General features: G+C 41.7%; 1 long non-coding RNA gene across 1 annotated transcript; it reads left to right on the top strand.

Moving 5' to 3' along the window:
* The first annotated feature begins 2,764 nt into the window (after nt 1-2,764).
* LOC105474213 (uncharacterized) lies at nt 2,765-16,389 on the top strand. The gene is made up of 4 exons (XR_982706.2): nt 2,765-2,901; nt 13,386-13,479; nt 14,272-14,555; nt 14,708-16,389. It is a non-coding gene; the product is annotated as an uncharacterized lncRNA (long non-coding RNA).
* The last annotated feature ends 1,455 nt before the right edge of the window (nt 16,390-17,844 follow it).

The following is a 17,844-nucleotide window of genomic DNA, read 5'->3' as shown; positions in this document are numbered from 1 at the left end:
CATCAAACTATACTTTTCAAAAAGTTAAAAAAAGACTCACAATATAATATGAGACTATGTAAAAGACTTAAGTCATTAAGGAGGAAACCAGCAAGATAGGAGGGATTGATATACTTGTTAAATTAAAGAAAAATGCTTGAATAAGTTTGCAAAATTAGATACAAAATTGGTTAATGTCCTACAAGACTCAACCTTTGGAGTAATTTTTTCTGCTGGACAGAAAATCATGTGTGACTTACCAGTCTCCTCCAAATTAACATCTAACTTCACAGAATAATAAATAGTAAGCCAAACAATACCATATTCCCTAGAATCAGATGACCGTTGAGGAGCTTGTTAGACAATGTCCTAGTGTTACCAGTGGCAAATTTATATGAGTCTGCAGCAAACTCAGTTCTTGCCTCCCTGGAGGAAAGAATTTGGCCAAGGAGAAGTAGTTTCAAGGCAAAAGGAGAAACTGAGGCAAGTTTTAGCACAGGAGTGAGAGTTTATAAAACATTTTAGAGTAGGAATGAAATGAAGTAAAGTACGCTTGGAAGAGGGCCACGCAGGCAACTTGTGAGATCCAAGTGCCCCGTCCAGCCCTTGACTTGGGGTTTTATACATTGGCATGGTTCTGGGGTTTGCGTTTTTTCTCCCTTGATTCTTCCCTTGGTGCAGGCTGTTCGCATGCATGGTGGCCTGCCAGCACTTGGGAGAGGCCACATGTCCAGCGTGTCTACTGCAGTTATGCACATACTCACTTGAAGCATTTTTTTCCTTAACGAGCATTCCTCGAGGAAGGTCAGATACCTGTTAAACTCTGCCATTTTGCCTCTCAGTGAACATGCTTGAGCCCACAGCTGCTGATCGCCAGCTTCAGGTGTTTTCTATCTGTTGGGAGGCTGTCTTTTCCTGGTGCCAGCTGCGACCAACAATTATTTTAGAGAGACAGTTTAACAACTACCTGACCATCACCTGATGGTCGCCTGACATTTCTTGGTGGGGGGGCTCTCCACTCTGCTCATTTCTGTCTCGCTACCTACTCTAACAGTAGTACGACTTTGAAAGGGTGCACAGTAGTCTTCCTGTCTTATTTCCAAGTTTTAAATAGTTTTTCTTAACTTTTCTTTTTAATTTAAAATTTCTTCTTCTTCTCCTCCTCCTCCTCTTCTTTTCTTTTTCTTCTCCTCCCTCCTTCTCCTCCTCCTCTTCTTCTTCCTTTTACTCTTCCTCTTCTTCTTCTTCTTCTATCCTCCCCTTCCTCTCCCTCCTCCTCCCCCTCCTCCTCCCCCTCCTCTTCCCCCTTCTCCTCCCCCTCCTCCTCCTCCCCATCCTCCTCCTCCCCCTCCTCCTCCTCCCCCTCCTTCTTCTTTTTGTTCTTCTCCTTCTCCTTCTCCTCCTCCTCCTCCGTCTCCTTCATCTTATAATCCTTTCTGAAACTGACAGAGCCCTGTTCTGTGCTCTGAGATACAATGGTGAGAAAGTATCTCCAGAGCTCTAACAGCTCTTGCTCTATCCAGCTGTCTTCATTGGGATGACAGCTCTACCTCCCAACCCAATCTGGTGTGAGAGGTGAGGACAGTCAGACCTGCCTGATTCTGGAGTCCTGCCTCAGAATTTAGTCTAGTCCATTCATCTGATAGGGATCCTCTGACAGCCTGGTAAGGCTAGTCTCTGCTGTTAGTTGACAGACTGCCCTGTGGAAGGGGGAGCAGGCATGTCATTTATTGCTCATAAAACAGCCACAACAGTAAGTGGAGTTCTTGAGGTTCACATAAATTTATCTAGGTCTTTACCATGTTTTTGCCTCTACATTTGTAAGGCATTTCACAACACACATATCCAATATTCTTCTCGTCATTCACTCTTCCTCTGCCCTTTACTGTTTCCACCTCCCTCCTCGGAGTCAGTCCTTGTTCTTTTAAAAAATAATAGCTGTGATTCCATTTTGTTTGAACATAATTACATGACAGAGAGCTTTCAAAATGATTCTTGTGACAGACAGAAAAAGTGGTGACAGTGGCTCATTATTTTCTGTTTCCAGCCAGTAATTTTGTTAATTACACTATGCTTTATTACTTTCTGAATAAACAACTGAAGAGCATGAACCAAACATGATGTTACAATTGCGTGAGTTTGCTTATTGCCTTTACAGTTTATAAATATTTCTATGGCCAACTTTGCTGTAGCTGTGTGAAACCCTGAAATCTCTCTGAAATCAAATGAAGGAGCACCCCAGTATAATGCATATTTTGAAATAAGAACTTTTAGGAATCAATGGGCCCTAGAAGAGACTTTTCTCCTGTCTCCATAAAGATCAGATGGATCCATCAAGAACAATTGCTTTTCCTTTCCTTTGCTGTTATCTCATTATGTATTAATATTTCAGGAAAGGAAAGAATGTAACCAGACCTGGCCCAACTATTTTACAAAATAATTCCTGTCTCTCAGTTCATTTGACTTCCAAAGAGAATCATTTGAAAGTCCATCTCTGTTCCCCCTTTCATTCATTCTCCCAAGTACCCTTTCTTTTTCCTTTGGCAATCCTTTACTGTCTCTCCACAGTTACTCTATTCCCTATCTTCCCCCTCCCCTCTGAAAGAAAATTATATAAGTGTTTGGGGTCCATTGGGAAATTGGGTAATCACTCTGTAATTCCTCCCATGCACACAGTTAAATAAATTTGTATGCCTTTTCTCTTAACAGTCTGCTTTATTGTGAGGCAATAATGGTTCGCTGATTTTTTCATTGAAAAGAGTTTGCTGATTTTTTTTTCAGTGAACCTCTGTAGGGCAAGGGGGAAGCTTCCCTATGGCCCCTACAGTTTTGGCATAGTTGGCAGAATCATCAAAGCCATTGTGCACTTCTGGAGACCACAGTGAAAGGAATCCAGGACTCAACAAAGTTGGCAAAGAAATGGTAAGAATTTCTTACTGGTCAGCCTCCCAGTTTCTTTCTTTCCATGAACTCTGGTCGAGTGAATGGTAAAAGAAAAAAAAAATCGCTCTCTCCCTTTTCCTTTCCAAATGTAAGATTATTGAGAGAAAAGGTTTTATATGGGACTAGTTGGGTTTTAGCAACTCTGGTGTATTTAATTTGGGGTATGAGTATTTATATTGTTTTGTTACTGGAAAGGAGTCCCAATCCAGACCCCAAAAGAGGGTTCTTAGATCTTGTGCAAGAAAGAATCTGGGGTGAGTCCATAGCGTAAACTGAAAGCAAGTTTATTAAGAAAGTAAAGGAATAAAAGAATGGTTACTCTATATGCACAGCAGCCCATTTTTATGGTTATTTCTTGATTATATGCTAAAGAAGGTATGGATTATTCGTGAGTTTTCCAGGAAAGGGGTGGGCAATTCCTAGAACTGAGGGTTCCTCCCTTTTTCTTTTTTTCTTTTTTTTTTTTAGAATATTTAGGACAACTTCCTGACATTGCCATGACATTTGTAAACTGTCACAGTGCTGTTGGGAGTGTGTCTTAGCATGCTAATGCATTGTAATTAGTGTATAATGAGCGGTGAGGACCAGCAGAGGTCACTCTCATCACCATCTTGGTTTTGGTTGGCTTCTTTACTGCAACCTGTTTTATCAGCAAGGTCTTTATGACCTGTATGTTGTGCCAACCTCCCATCTCATTGTGTGACTAAGAATGCCTTAACCTTCTGGGAATGCAGCCCAGTAGGTCTCAGCCTTATTTTATCCAGTCGTATTCAAAATGGAGGCGCTCTGGTTCAAACGCCTCTGACAGTTTGAACTCTTTTTCTCTCAGAAATAGCCTTTTTTTGTTGTTGTTTTTCCATTTTCCTTTGTCTTTCTGTGTTATTCTTTTATAAAGAGGGGTACCACAGGGTAGAACATGAGCCTAGATCCCCTATAAATGTTCAAGCTGGCCCTGTAGACTGGTTAGTTTTTTGCTGATCTGACTGGATGAGCATCTGTAAAGACAAACTGCTTTTAGTCCCTGAAACAAAAACTGGATTTTTTTTGGGGGGTGTTTATAACCTTGGGAGGTTGACTTTGTGACTAAGTGTGGGTACTCTCTTAGTCTCCACCATCAGGAGGGTATGAATTTTTGGGTTCATACCAATCTGAAAAGATTAGGTGGCCAATCTGAAAAGACTAGGAGTCTGAGACATGTACGATTTTAAGCAGCACATTATTTGTACCAAATGTGCCAAGCTCTTAGGGGAGATTTGTCATAAAAGGTCCCATTTTTATGGGACTTTTGTTGTCTTTTGTTACTTTCAGCCTATTTCTGAGAGTGAATTTTGGGCATTATGGGGACTGCCTCTTCTATGCCCTCTCCAGAAACACATCGTGCTTATACAGTGACAACCTATTCTCAACCTGGGAAATTTCCACCTGGGCTTACTATGAAGAGGCTCATTGGATTAAATCACTATTGGAATAAATAATCCATTGAAAATTCTAATTATCCATGGCCAGCAGAAGGATCTTTTGAATTAGAAAGCTTAAATTTAAGGAAAATTTTTAAGAGCTCTCATTCTAAGCATTTGCCTTATTTGTATTTATGAGAAGATCAAATAGAAAGAAAGACATGTACTAGTATTGCAGCTAGCCTTAAGAACTCTCCTGACAAGATTAAAGAACAGAAATCTAATCTAGAACAAAAGTTAAAATCTGCCCCCAATTTAAATTTCCCTCCAACTTAAACTTTTTTTAATCCTCAACTATGTGTCCCAGACCGCCCGAGAAGATTCTTTGGATCATCTGGGCCGCTGGTCAAAATCCCCCTCCTCAAAATCCAGTCTTAACCCCACAGCAAACTTCTGTAATAAACCCTAAAACAATTACACCCCTAATGCCTCCAGAAAATACTTTAGCTAACCAACTGCCTAATCTAACTTCTGTGTCTCTGCAACATTTACAGAAAACACTTAGACCTAATTTAAAGTCCAGATGCATACAGGTTGATTGTATAAGAGCTGACAAGCAAGAGAAACCTGTTAGATAAACCAGGCAGTGCTTGACTTCTTGTGCCATACGATGCTTCTTCCTTTCCAGGCTATGTAAGTAACTCCAATAGCTCCAGGCTTCCCTAGGCAGTGCCCCCTGAGAATATATCCAGGGCCTCCATGACAAAGAATTTATGTCCCCTATATGGCAGCAAATCTTCTGAATCACAAAACCCTTTTGCTCGCACTTTCAGAAGATCCTTCCTACCAAATTTATAGAAGAATCGGAGAGGCTAGAAGCCATTTACAATCCCACTCACAGGGACCTTGACTGGCTACTAAGGGGTGTACTTCCCACCCATTCTACCCATGATTATTCTGTAGTCCAGAGACAGGCCAGAAGGCCTCCAGGGGAAAACCCTAAACATGGGAAATGGGAGGCCAGCTCCTCTCCCTGGCACCCTAATGGTTGACCAGGAAATGGTTCAGCTAGAGGCTAATATTCAGGGTCTGATGAGGTGATATTAGAGGCTTTCACTCCTAAGGTTAATTAGTCTAAGTTCCAACTATGTAACCAGAAGGAGGGAGAACACCCTAGGGCTTTTATTGAGGGGTTTATGCAAACTTTTCAGAGGCATACTGGATTAAAACCTGATGCACCAGAACACAGAAATCTTTAAATTTCTGCCCTTGTTGAAAATCTACTTCCATAACCCGCCCCCCCACACACACACATCTAGAACAATATAGTTGGTTGGGCTACTCAGCCTCTGTATTAGTCTGTTCTCATACTGCTATAAAGAACTACCTGAGACTGGGTAATTTATGAAGAAAAGAGATTTAATTGATGCACAGTTGCACAGGCTTAGTAGGAAGCATGACTGGGAGACTTTAAGATACCTACAATCATGGCAGAAGGTGAAGGGGAGGCAAGCACTTTCTTCACATTGTGGCAGGAGAGAGAGAGAGAGCAAAGGAGGGGGTGCCATACACTTATAAACCATCAGATCTCATGAGAATTCACTCACTATTATGAGAACAACCAGGAGGAAATCCACTCCATGATCCAATCACCTCCCACCAGGTCCCTTCCCCAACATTGGGAATTACAATTCAACATGACGTTTGGGTGGAGACATAGAGCCAAACCGTATCATTCCAATCCAGAGCCCTCTCAAATCTCATGTCCTTCTCACATTTCAAAACATAATCATGCTTTACCAACATTCCCCCAAAGTCTTAACTCATTCTAGCATTAATTCAAAAGTCCAAGTCCAAAGTTTCATCTGAGACAAGGCAAGTCCCTTCCAACTATGGGCTTGTAAAATCTAAAACAAATTAGTTACTTCCAAGATACAATGCAGGGACAGGCATTGGGTAAATGCTGTCATTCCAAAAGGGAAAAATTGGCCAAATTAAAGGGGCTACGGGCCCCATGCAAGTCCAAAACTCAGCAGGGCAGTGTTAAATCTTAAGGCTCCAAAATAATCTCCTTTGACTCCATGTCTCACATTCAGGGCCCACTGATGCAAAGCATGGGTTCCCAAGGCTTTGGGCAGTTACACCCCTGTAGTTTTGCAGGGCACAGCCCCTTTGGCTGCTTTCACAGGCTGGCATTGAGTGCCTGCAGTTTTTCCAGGTACATGGTGCAAGTTGTTGGTAGATCTACCATTCTGGGTTCTGGAGGATGGTAGCCCTCTTGTCACAGTTCCACTAGGCAGTGCCCCAGTGGGGAATCTGTGTGGGGTCTCCAACCCCACATTTCCCCTCCACTAGCAGAGATTCTCCATGAGGGGTCTGCCCCTGCAGTAGACTTCTACTTGGACATCCAGGCATTTCCATACATCCTCTGAAATCTGGGTGGGGATTCCCAAACCTCAGCTCCTGCCTTCTGTGTACCCACAGGCCCAACACCATATGGAAGCTGCCAAGGTTTGTGACTTGCACCCTCTGAAGCAATGGTCCAAACTGTACCTTGGCCTCTTTTAGTCGTAGCTGGAGCTAGAGCAGCTGGGACCCAGGGTGCCATGTCTTGAGGCTGCAGAGAGCAGTGGGGCCCTGGGCCTGGCCCGCGAAACCATATTTTTCTTCTAGGCCTCCTGGCCTGTGATGGGAGGGGATGCCTGAAGGTCTCTGACATGCCCTGAAGACTTTTTCCCTGTTGTCTTAGCTATTAACATTAGGATCCTCTTTACTACTGCAAATTTCTGCAGCAGGCTTGAATTTCTCCCCAGAAAATGGGTGTTATTTTCTACTATGTGGCTGAGCTGCAAATTTTTCAAACTTTTACGCTCTGCTTCTTCTTAAAATATAAATTCCAGTTTCAGATAATCTCTTTGTTCATGTATTTGAGCATATACTTTTAGAAACAGGTCAATTTTGAATGCTTTGCTGTTTAGAAATTTCTTCTGCCAGAAACCCTAAATCATCTTTCTCAAATTCAAAGTTCCGCAGATCTCTAGGGGGTGCAAAATGCCACTAGTCTCTTTGCTAAAATATAGTAAGAGTGACCTTTATTCAAATTCCCAATAAGTGCCTTATCTCCATCTGAGACCACCTCAGCCTGGACTTCATTGCCCATATCACTATCGGCATCTTGGTCACAAGCAGTCAACAAGTCTCTAGGAAGTTCCAAACCTTCCCTCATCTTACTATCTTCTTTTGAGCCCTCCAAATGGTTCCAACCTCTCCTGTTACCCAGTTCCAAAGTTGCTTCTACATTTTCAGGTATCTTAATAGCAATGCCCCACTCTTCAGGTACCAATTTTCTGTATTTGCCTGCTCTGACACCACTATAAAGAACTACCTGAGATCAGGTAATTTATGAAGAAAAGAGGTTTAATTGACTCACAGTTCCACAGGCTGTACAGGAAGCATGACTGGTAGGTCTCAGGAAACCAATCATGGCAGAAGGTGAAGGGGAAGTGAGCACCTTCACATGGTGGTACAAGAGAGAGAAAAGGGGGAAGTGCCACACGCTTTTAAACCATCAGATCTTGTGAGAATTCACTGACTATCATGAGAGCAAGGAGGAAATCCGCCCCCATGATCCAGTCACCTCCCACCAGGTCCTGGCCCTAACATTAGGAATTAAATTCAACATGAGATTTGGATGGGGACCACAGAGATTTGGATGGGGACACATAAGCATTTGTTATGGAAGCAGCTACACAGTTCTTTGAAAACAACTCACAGAACAACAACAAAAGAGAAAGATTTAAAATGTGCAGGCCTTGGTTTGTAGGTTGAGTCACTGCAAAAGTAAAATCAGACCCCTGAGAGCAGATCGAAATTCTCTCATCAGTCACAGAACATTCCTCCGGGTGTCTGCAGATACTGTAGGAATCCTGGACATTTGAAAAACAATTGTCTAGCCCTTAAAGTAGAAGAAAACTTAAAAAATTCCTCCGTCTGACTCAATAGGTTTGTTTCTCTCCTACTGTGGGACAATATCTTGTTGATTGGCAGGGTCAGTGAATCTTCAGTTGCACTCCAGAATCTACCATTAAAGTTAAGACAGAGGATCAGGCTGGGCGTAGTGGCTCATGCCTGTAATCCCAGCACTTTGGGAGGCTGAGGCAGGGGGGATCACCTGAGGTCAGGAGTTCGAGACCAGCCTGGCCAACATGGTGGAACCCCGTCTCTACTAAAAATACAAAAATTAGCCAGGTGTGGTGGTGGGCCCCTGTAATCCCAGCTACATGAGAGGCTGAGGCAGGAGAATCGCTTGAACCTGAGAGACAGAGGTTGCAGTGAACCAAGATTGTGCCACTGCATTCAACCTGGACGACTGAGTGAGACTACATATCAAAAAAAAAAAAAAAAAAAAAAAAAAAAAGAATAAAAAAAGATAGAGGATCAAGAACTGGATTTTAAAATTGATACTGGGGGTGATGTTCTCTACCATTTGTCCAGAAGAATTATCTCTACCTCTCACCTCTAATTCTATTCAAGTCTCTGGGCAACCTATTTCATTTCATTATTTATCTCTTAGGTCACCCCGATATTCCTAGGCCCTCTTAACACACACCATGACTTTTCTCTGCCCTCAGACAAAACTCCAAACTTTCTAGTCTCCCTAATGGAGATCCATTCTGATTTAAATTCCTCTGAAGATAAAATCTTAAAGGATGCTCCATCTAGTTGCTAGTACTTACATGCAAATGAAGTCAAATTGCTGTTGAGTGTAGAGCCTATGTACATTTCCTGGAAAAGGAACAAGTCAGCCAGGTGCAGTGGATCTATAATCCTAGGACCTAGGAGGGGAGGCAGACAGATTGCTTGAGCTCAGGAGTTTAAGACCAACCTGGGCAACATGGTGAAACTCCATCTTTACAAAAAAACAAAAAATTAACCTGGCTTGGTGGTGTGCCTGTAGTCCTAACTATGTGCAGGGAAGAGGCAAGAAGATTGCTTGAGCCCAGGAGTTGAGGCTACAGTGAGCCCAGATCACATCACTGCACTCCAGCCTGGGTGACAAAGGGACACCTTGTCTCAAAAACAAACAAACAAACAAACAAACAAAAGACCAAATCTTTCCAACACTTGTTTATGGGTAGTACTTGTTTTCACTACTTCATCCTGTAACACCCCAATTTTACCAGTAAAAAAGGAAGGAAAGTTTTATTCAGATGGAAATCAAATCTATCCATTTGTGCAGGATCTAAAAGCCATAACTTTGTAATTCGTTGCCACCCTATTGTGCCTAATCCTGCTGCTATCCTGACCTCAATTCCCACTGATGCAGTCTGGTTTATAGAAACTGACCTTTGTCCAGCATTCTTTCCAATTTTGCTGCACCCTGACTCAAAATTTCTCTTTGCCTTTAACTTCAGAGGGAAACAGTTAACATGGACTTGAATACCTCCAGGATATTGTGAGTCTCCTTCAGTATTCTCTGAAATCCTCAAAACTGATGTAGACGCTATGACCTTTACTCAAGGTTCCATTGTTGTTCAGTATGTTGACAGTCTTTTGCTCTGTAACCTGACCAAGTAGGATGCCCTTCTAGAGTCCCTCATTTTCTTAAAGGCTAGCTATTTGAAGCTACAAAGCCTCCAAGTCTAAACTTCAATGGCTGCAGACAACTGTTATTTGCTTAGGACATAAGATATTTCAAGGCACTCAAAAAGCTCACTCCAAAAATGCCATGAGTCTATTTTGTCTATTTCTGTTCCCCAAATTAAGAAATACCTATTAGTTTCTAGAAGCAGCTGGCTATTGCAGCCAATGAATTCCTAATTTTGGTGCTCTTGCTAAATTTTTATTTGCCCTCCTCCCAGGTACCATTCTGGAAATTAGCATTATTCATACCCCCTGCTCTCGGCTTACCTAATTTTGATAAACCTTTCCACTTATATTGCCATGAAAATAATGGGACTGCTGCTGTTATTTTAGGACAGCCCTCTTCCTCCCAGATCTATCCTAGAGCATATTTTTCTTTCCTGCCCTTCCCCCTCCCCTTCCCCTTCCCTTCCCTTCCCTTCTCTTTTTTCTTTTCTTTTCTTTCTTTTTTTTTTTTTTTTGTTGAGACAGAGTCTTGCTTTGTTGCCAGGCTGGAGTGCAGTGGCGTGATCTCAGCTCACTGCAACCTCCGCCTCCCAGGTTCAAGTAATTCTCCTGCCTCAGCCTCCCAAGTAGCTGGGACTATAGGTGCATGCCACCAGGCCCAGCTAATTTTTGTATGTTTAGTAGAGATGGGTTTCACCATGTTGGCCAGGATGGTCTCAATCTCTTGACCTCATGATCCACCCACCTTGGCCTCCCAAAGTGTTGGGATTACAGGCATGAGCCACTGCACCAGGTCCCTTATAGCATATTTTTCATGCCAACTGGACCCTGTGGCAGCAGGTGTGCCGCCAGGCCTATGTGCAGCTGCCACTTTAATTGATAAAGTCAGCACTGTTACGTTAGGTTTCCCTATTCACTCCTATGTTCCTCATACTGTGTCTGCTGTCTTACAAGTTCATAAAACGCAGTGTCTCTCTAGGTGATGACAGGCCACCTGTGAGCAACCCCCTTTGACCAATCCCTCCATTATTTTATATCATTGCAACACTATAAATCCAGCTGCCCTCCTGCCTCTCCCTGATGATGGAGGCCCTCACTCCATTTCATATGACTGCCTTGCAGCTGTTGGTATGGTTTGAAAGTCACAAGAGGATCCCTCGGACATTTCTTTAGACAACCAAGATTTACTTATTTTTTGTGACGGCTCTTGTAAATGAGATTTCAAAGGGAATGTAACTGGCTACACTATAGTTTCCTCACATGAAACCCTCTCTGGTAGGCAGACCATCTGCCTACCATAAAGTCAGCTCAAGTTGCTGAACTTGTAGCCCTTACTAGAGCTTGCACATTGGCAAGAAACAAACAAACAAACAAAAACAAAAACCAAAAAACCGCCACTCTATACAGACTCCAAATATGCCTTTGGAGACTGTCATACACTTAGTACAATTTGGAAATCCTGTAGTTTCTTAACCTCCGCTGGCACTTCTATTGCCAATGGGCCTATAATTCTGTCCTATTATAGGCTATCCACCTTCCCACTAAGATTGCTGTTGTTCATTACCCAGCTTATACCAAGGATATGGATACTGTACCCCAAGGAAATTATTGAACAGACAGGGCTGCTAAATCTGTGGCCTAATGGCCCTCCTTATCCTTTTTATACGCAATTTATTGCCCTTATCCCTGCCTAACATTGCTGATTATCACAGTAATGCCTCACAATGTGAAACAGGATAAATGGATATTAATGGGTGCCAAACTATTATCAGATTGGTTGTATACTGGGCCAAAGGGACTCCCTGGAGCCCCTTTCCTTTTAACTCTTTGGCACTTATCTCCCATCAGATGGGATGTATATACAAATGGGGAATAATTAATAAATTAAAAGATAGTTGGTACTGTCCTGGGAACTATAAAATTTATGGCCAAATTATTTCCCAGTGCACTATTTATAAATCTCACTAAATCTCTAGAGGAAACCAGTATTCCTCAGGAAGCCCCCGAAGGCCCATGTTGCCGCTTCCAGCACTCCAAATAGACTTTCTGGATTTACCTCCAGCTTTAGGCTTTTCTCACTGCTTCATTATTTTCTGCATGTTCAATGGGTGGACTGAATGTTATCCAACTAGGTGTGCTGATGCTACAGCTGTGGTAAATAAATAAGTTGCAGATTATTCCTCATTTTGCTATTCCCTTATGGATTGAGTTAGACCAACGGACTTATTTCACAGCAGAAATAAACCACTTGCTTGCAGAGGCTCTGGGGTACTATTAAAATTTTATAACTCATATCATCCCCAATCCTCAGGGCAAGTGGAACCTAAAAATTTAGACATAAAAATAATTTTGGGAAAATTTTATCAAGACAGTGGACTTAAATGGCCAGAAGCATTATCTCTGACCCTTATAAAAATCTGGAATACTTCAAATAGGAGACATGGATTAGCCCCTTTTAAAATAGAGTTCAGTCACTCCATACCTACTGACACCTCTAAACCTTCTCTTCTTGGGCTGAATGAACACCATGGGGATTTTTATTAAAAATTTTACTTTAAGTTCCAAGATACATGTGCAAAACACGCAGGTTTGTTACATAGGTATACATGTGCCATGGTGGTTTGCTGCACCTATCAACCCATCATCTAGGTTTTAAACCCTGCATGCATTAGGTATTTGTCCTAATGCTCTCCCTCCCCTTGCCCCTGACCCCGACAGGACCTGGTATGTGTTTATGTGTTTTTCCCCTCCCTGTGTCCATGTGATCTCATTGTTCAACTCCCACTTATGAGTGAGAACGTGTGGTATTTGATTTTCTGTTCCTGTAGTAGTTTGCTGAGGATGATGGCTTCCATCTCCATCCATGTTCCTGCAAAGGACATGATCCCATTCCTTTTTATGGCTGCATAGTATTCTGTGGTGTATATGTGCCACATTTTCTTTAGCCAGTCTATCGTCGAGGGGCATTTGGATTGGTTCTATGTCTTTATTATTGTAAATAGTGCCACGATAAACATATGCATGCATATGTCTTTATAGTAGAATGATTTATATTTCTTTGGGTGTATACCCAATAATAGGATTGCTGGGTCAAATGGTATTTCTGGTTCTAGATCCTTGAGGAATGTCCACACTATCTTCCACCATGTTTGAACTAATTTGCACTCCCACCAACAGTGTAAAAGCATCCCTGTTTCTTCATAGCCCCACCAGCATCTGTTGTTTCTTGACTTTTTAATTGAAAGGTGATTAAAGATTGCCTGAACTTATCTCACTCATTTGCCCTTTGATCTTTCGCTGTGACTGTTCTTTTGAACTGTGCTTTTTACTAATTCTTGCTGTTTTTCTAGACAGTCAGGCACAAAGCTTTTGCACCAGGCTTGTAAGTCTTGACCACATTAACTAGTCAGTCTAATTTTGGTTATGCCAACATCTAGATGATGCAAAAGAACCTGAATTCATTTTTGTTTCTGCCAGTATGAGCACCTGGTGGATTCAGTCTGGAAGATGGATGTATGACAATATATGGCATCCAGAACCAGAGAAACAATGTCACATTGCATCTCTTATGGTAAGTCAACTGGACACAGAAAAGCCACTATGGAAGCTCAAAACTGTCTTCTACTTAGATAAAATTACTAGAAAGAAAATTTTCCTTCTGCATTGAAAACAGGAATGATGCTGGACCCTTGCTAGGTGACATACTAGGCAATATTGCAATCAGACTTTATAGTTTGATTCCACAAACGGCATTCTTGCACTTCTTACACAGACCATAGGTGGTCCTGATGCTGACTCATGAAATCAATATTTATCAAATCACCAGATGTTACGGATGGCTCACAAGCCAGCCCTGGTGTGCAACTTGGGGCAGCTTACCTGTCAGATACTAAGGATTACATATGGATAGACTCAAAGTCTGGACTGATTTGGCTAGGTGATAAAACCAAGCCCTCTAACAGCCAAAACTAAAAGTCTTTTATATAGAGTATTTCACAACTTGTTCTGCTCCCATAAATTGACAGGGAGACATGATAGCTGGAGATGTGGAAATGCCAATAACAAAGAAGATGAGGCACAGCAAACTCCACGCTGAGGCGCCACAGGCTCCACCCTGACCCTATCTGTAAACAACAGTGGCCTTTCAATATTGTGTGGCGACAAGATACAAGTGGTTCCCACCTAGATGCTCAGGGTGCTGTGGACTCAGTTATCTGACATCCTCTGTTACTAGGTACTCCACTTTAAATGGCAGCCAAATTACAAATGGGCCTTTTTGTTCATAAAGCGGTGCCACACAGAAGTAATGAATGTGACTTTGTAAAAAACCCAACCGTGTATTACAAATCTATGTTCTTTTCAGTCCTCAGAACTTTCCCCCTGGCATTTGGAACTTAAGAAAATGAAAGGGCAGTTTAAAATCTTTCCATGGCAAGAGAACAAGACTTCAGTATCACTACACAAGCGTTGGGAGCACTCCAGTCAGAAGTCAACAGTCTAGCTTCTGCTGTACTTCAAAACTGCTGCAGCCTGGATGTGCTGACAGTCCAACAGGGAGGAGCTTGTGCAGCTATTGGTGACAAATGCTGTTTCTACATAAACTGCTCAGGGCAAGTAGAGACTGATCTGCACCTTTTGAAAGTCAAGGTAAAACATTATCCATTATGTAACCAAGGCTAAACGGTTCTATTGGTCTGACCTATTCCTGGGAATGGGAGACTGATTTAACGGGGTGTGGGGAAGTGTGCTTAGATATGTTCTTTTCTCATTTTAATCTATGTTCTTTTCTTCCTTTTCAGATCTCTGACTACCCAACTACTAAACCAACTTCTCTCTCCAGAGCCACTAACTCAGGTTTTTTTTTTTGAGATGGAGTCTTGCTCTGTCGCCCAGGCTGTAGCGCTGTGGCATGATCTTGGCTCACTGCAACTTCCGCCTCCCGGGTTCAAGCAGTTCTCTGCCTCAGCCTCCCAAGTAGCTGGGATTACAGGCCCCTGCCATCATACCCAGCTGATTTTTGTATTTTTAGGAGAGACAAGGTTTCACCATCTTGGGCCAGGCTGGTGTTGAACTCCTGACCTCCTGATGCACTCGCTTTGGCCTCCCAAGGTGCTGGGATTATAGGCATGAGCCACCGCGCCCAGCCTAACTCAACTTTTTATATGTGAAACTTCTAGGAGCGTTCCAGACAGGGAGAATGAGTGAGCTCCTTGGGATAATGCATATTTTGAATTAAAAGCCTTTATAAATCAACAGGCCTCAGAAGAAACTTTTCCCCCAGCTTCAAAAAGATCAGATGGGCCCATCAAGAACAATTGCCTTTTCTTCCCTTCCCTGTTATCTCATTATTTCAGGAAAGAAGAGGAAGAATGTATCCATACCAGGTCCAACCATTTTACAAAATAATACCTGTCTGTCAGGTTCTTTTAACTTCCAAAGAAAACCATTTACAAGTCAATTTCTGTTCTCACCTTCCATTCATTCTCCTAAGTATCCATTCATTTTTCCTTAATAATTATTTAATGCCCCTCAACCAGAATTACCTATATTCCCCATCTTCCCCCTCCCTCTGAAAGAGGTTATAGAAGTGTCTGGGCCCCATTGGGAAATTGGGTAATCACTCTATGTTTCTTCCCGCACACATGGTTAAATAAATTTGTGTGCTTTTTGTCTTATTAATATGCCTTACTATAGATTGATTTTTTTCATCGAACCCTCTGAGGGCAAGGGGAAAGCTCCTCCAACGCCCATACACAAGTGAAGCAGATCAAGATAGATTTATCACAAATCTGCCTTGCTATACAAGTGTCTGATGTATAAAAGATTGAAGTGAAATACTTCATAGCACCAATAAAATGTAACTCAGTGGCAAATTTTCTAAAAAGAACTTTGTATCTAGGATTGATAGGTTTGGAAAAATCTTACAAACTTTTCTTCAACATCTGAAGGTGGTTTTCAGTCTATAGTAATTGTCAGGCATCTGAGCCCAAGCTAAGCCATCATAACCCCTGTGACCTGCATGTATACATCCAGATGACCTGAAGCAGCTGAGGAACCACAAAAGAAGTGAAATAGGTAGTTCCTGCCTTAACTGATGACATTCCACCATTGTGATTTGTTCCTGCCCCACCCTAACTGATCAATTGACCTTGTGACATTCCTTCTCCTTGACAATGAGTCTCAGGAGCTCCCCACCGAGCACCTTGTAACCCCCACCCCTGCCTGCAAGAGAAAATCCCCTTTAACTGTAATTTTCCACTACCTACCCAAATCCTATAAAACTGCCCCTCCCCTATCTGCCTTTGCTGACTCCTTTTTCAGACTCAGTCCACCTGCCCTCAGAGGATCAAAAAGCTTTATTGCTCACACAAAGCCTGTTTGATGATCTCTTCACACAGATGTGTGTAACAGTACTACTATTATTTTACTTTTTTGAGATAAGTTTTTACTCTGTTGTGTAAGCTGGAGTGCATGGGTGTGATCATGCATCACTGCAGCCTCAACTTCCCTGGGCTCTAGTGATCCTCCCACCTCAGCTTCATGAGTGGCTGGCACCACAGATGTGCACAACCACACCCAGCTATTTTTTGGTAGAGATTTTTTTGCCATGTTGTCCAGGCTGGTCTTGAACTTCTAGGCTCCAGTGATCCGCTTGCTTTGATCTCCCAAAGTGCTGAGATTACAGGCATGAGCCACCATGCCCAGCCCTTAGTAATAATTTTAAAAGGTCTTTTAGTTTGAAGTTTTTGATAGCCTGAGAACTGAGGCAGCATCTTCTTAAATTATTCTTGTAAAATCTGTGGGTTTGAAGTTTGATTAATGAGAACATGATGTGTTTTTCCAATGCTTCATGTAGTGTCCCTTGGTCACGTTCCTGTTTTATTCTTACTGCTTGTGTTCTTTATTATGGCTGGATTGGTGCTAGAGAAAACAAACTTTGTGTGTGAGTGTGGATGTGTCTGATAAGTACTTGAAATGTGACTTACATGATTTTGCTGTTTTTCTTTTTCATGAAATATTAATGTAGGAAAGTTGACATTTTGCTTTTAATTCAACCTAATATGATGTGAAGAATTTCCAAATAAGATTGTTTTCATGTAAGACTCGTGGCCTGGATGCACTTAAAATAATAAGATAAAAATAAAATATGATTATTAAAAACTATTTTGCTTAATGTCAAACATGCTGGTATACCAAACAATTCTACAAATATTAATCTTGATTAGTCTTCCTTTTAATTTTATTATTTAAAATATATTATTTTTTGCTCAAAAGGATATAATATTCTTTCTAAATTCAAGTAGCCAATGTACTCTTTTCATATTCGTATCAACCAACAATCAATTTATTGAATGATTTAATTTCTTAAGAACTATTTTTATACATAAATGAGTAGATTTTGTAATCATCATTAATCCTTGCTGTGTCAGGGGTCCCGAAAACTACCATTAGATTTGATGATTCTCTGGAAGGACCCACGGAATTCAGAAAGACTGTTATAGTTACACAGTTAGAGTTTATTACAGGAAAAGGAAACAGATTAAAACCAGCAAATGAAAAGGTGCATAGGCAGAATCCAGGATAAACCAAGAATGAGCCTTCAACTGTCTTCTTCCAGTGGAGTTGAATGGATTGTGCTTAATTCTCCCAGCAGTAATGTGTGATATCATTTTTTTTTCTTTTTTTTAAAAATTTTATTTTTCCATAGGTTATTGGGGTACAGGTGGTGTTTGGTTATGAGTAAGTTCTTTAGTGATTTGTGAGATTTTGATGCACCCATCACCCAAGCAGTATACTGCACCCTATTTGTAGTCTTTTATCCCTCACTCTCCCCACCCTTCCTCCAAAGTCCCTAAAGTCCAGTGTATCATTCTCATGCCTTTGCACCCTCATAACTTAGCTCCCACATAATGGTGAGAACATATGATGTTTGGTT

This window comes from Macaca nemestrina, chromosome 10 (assembly GCF_043159975.1).
Source record: "Macaca nemestrina isolate mMacNem1 chromosome 10, mMacNem.hap1, whole genome shotgun sequence".
In the NCBI taxonomy this organism is placed as follows: domain Eukaryota; kingdom Metazoa; phylum Chordata; class Mammalia; order Primates; family Cercopithecidae; genus Macaca; species Macaca nemestrina.
Note: the sequence above shows the minus strand (reverse complement) of the source record. Positions and strands in the feature narration are given on the sequence as shown.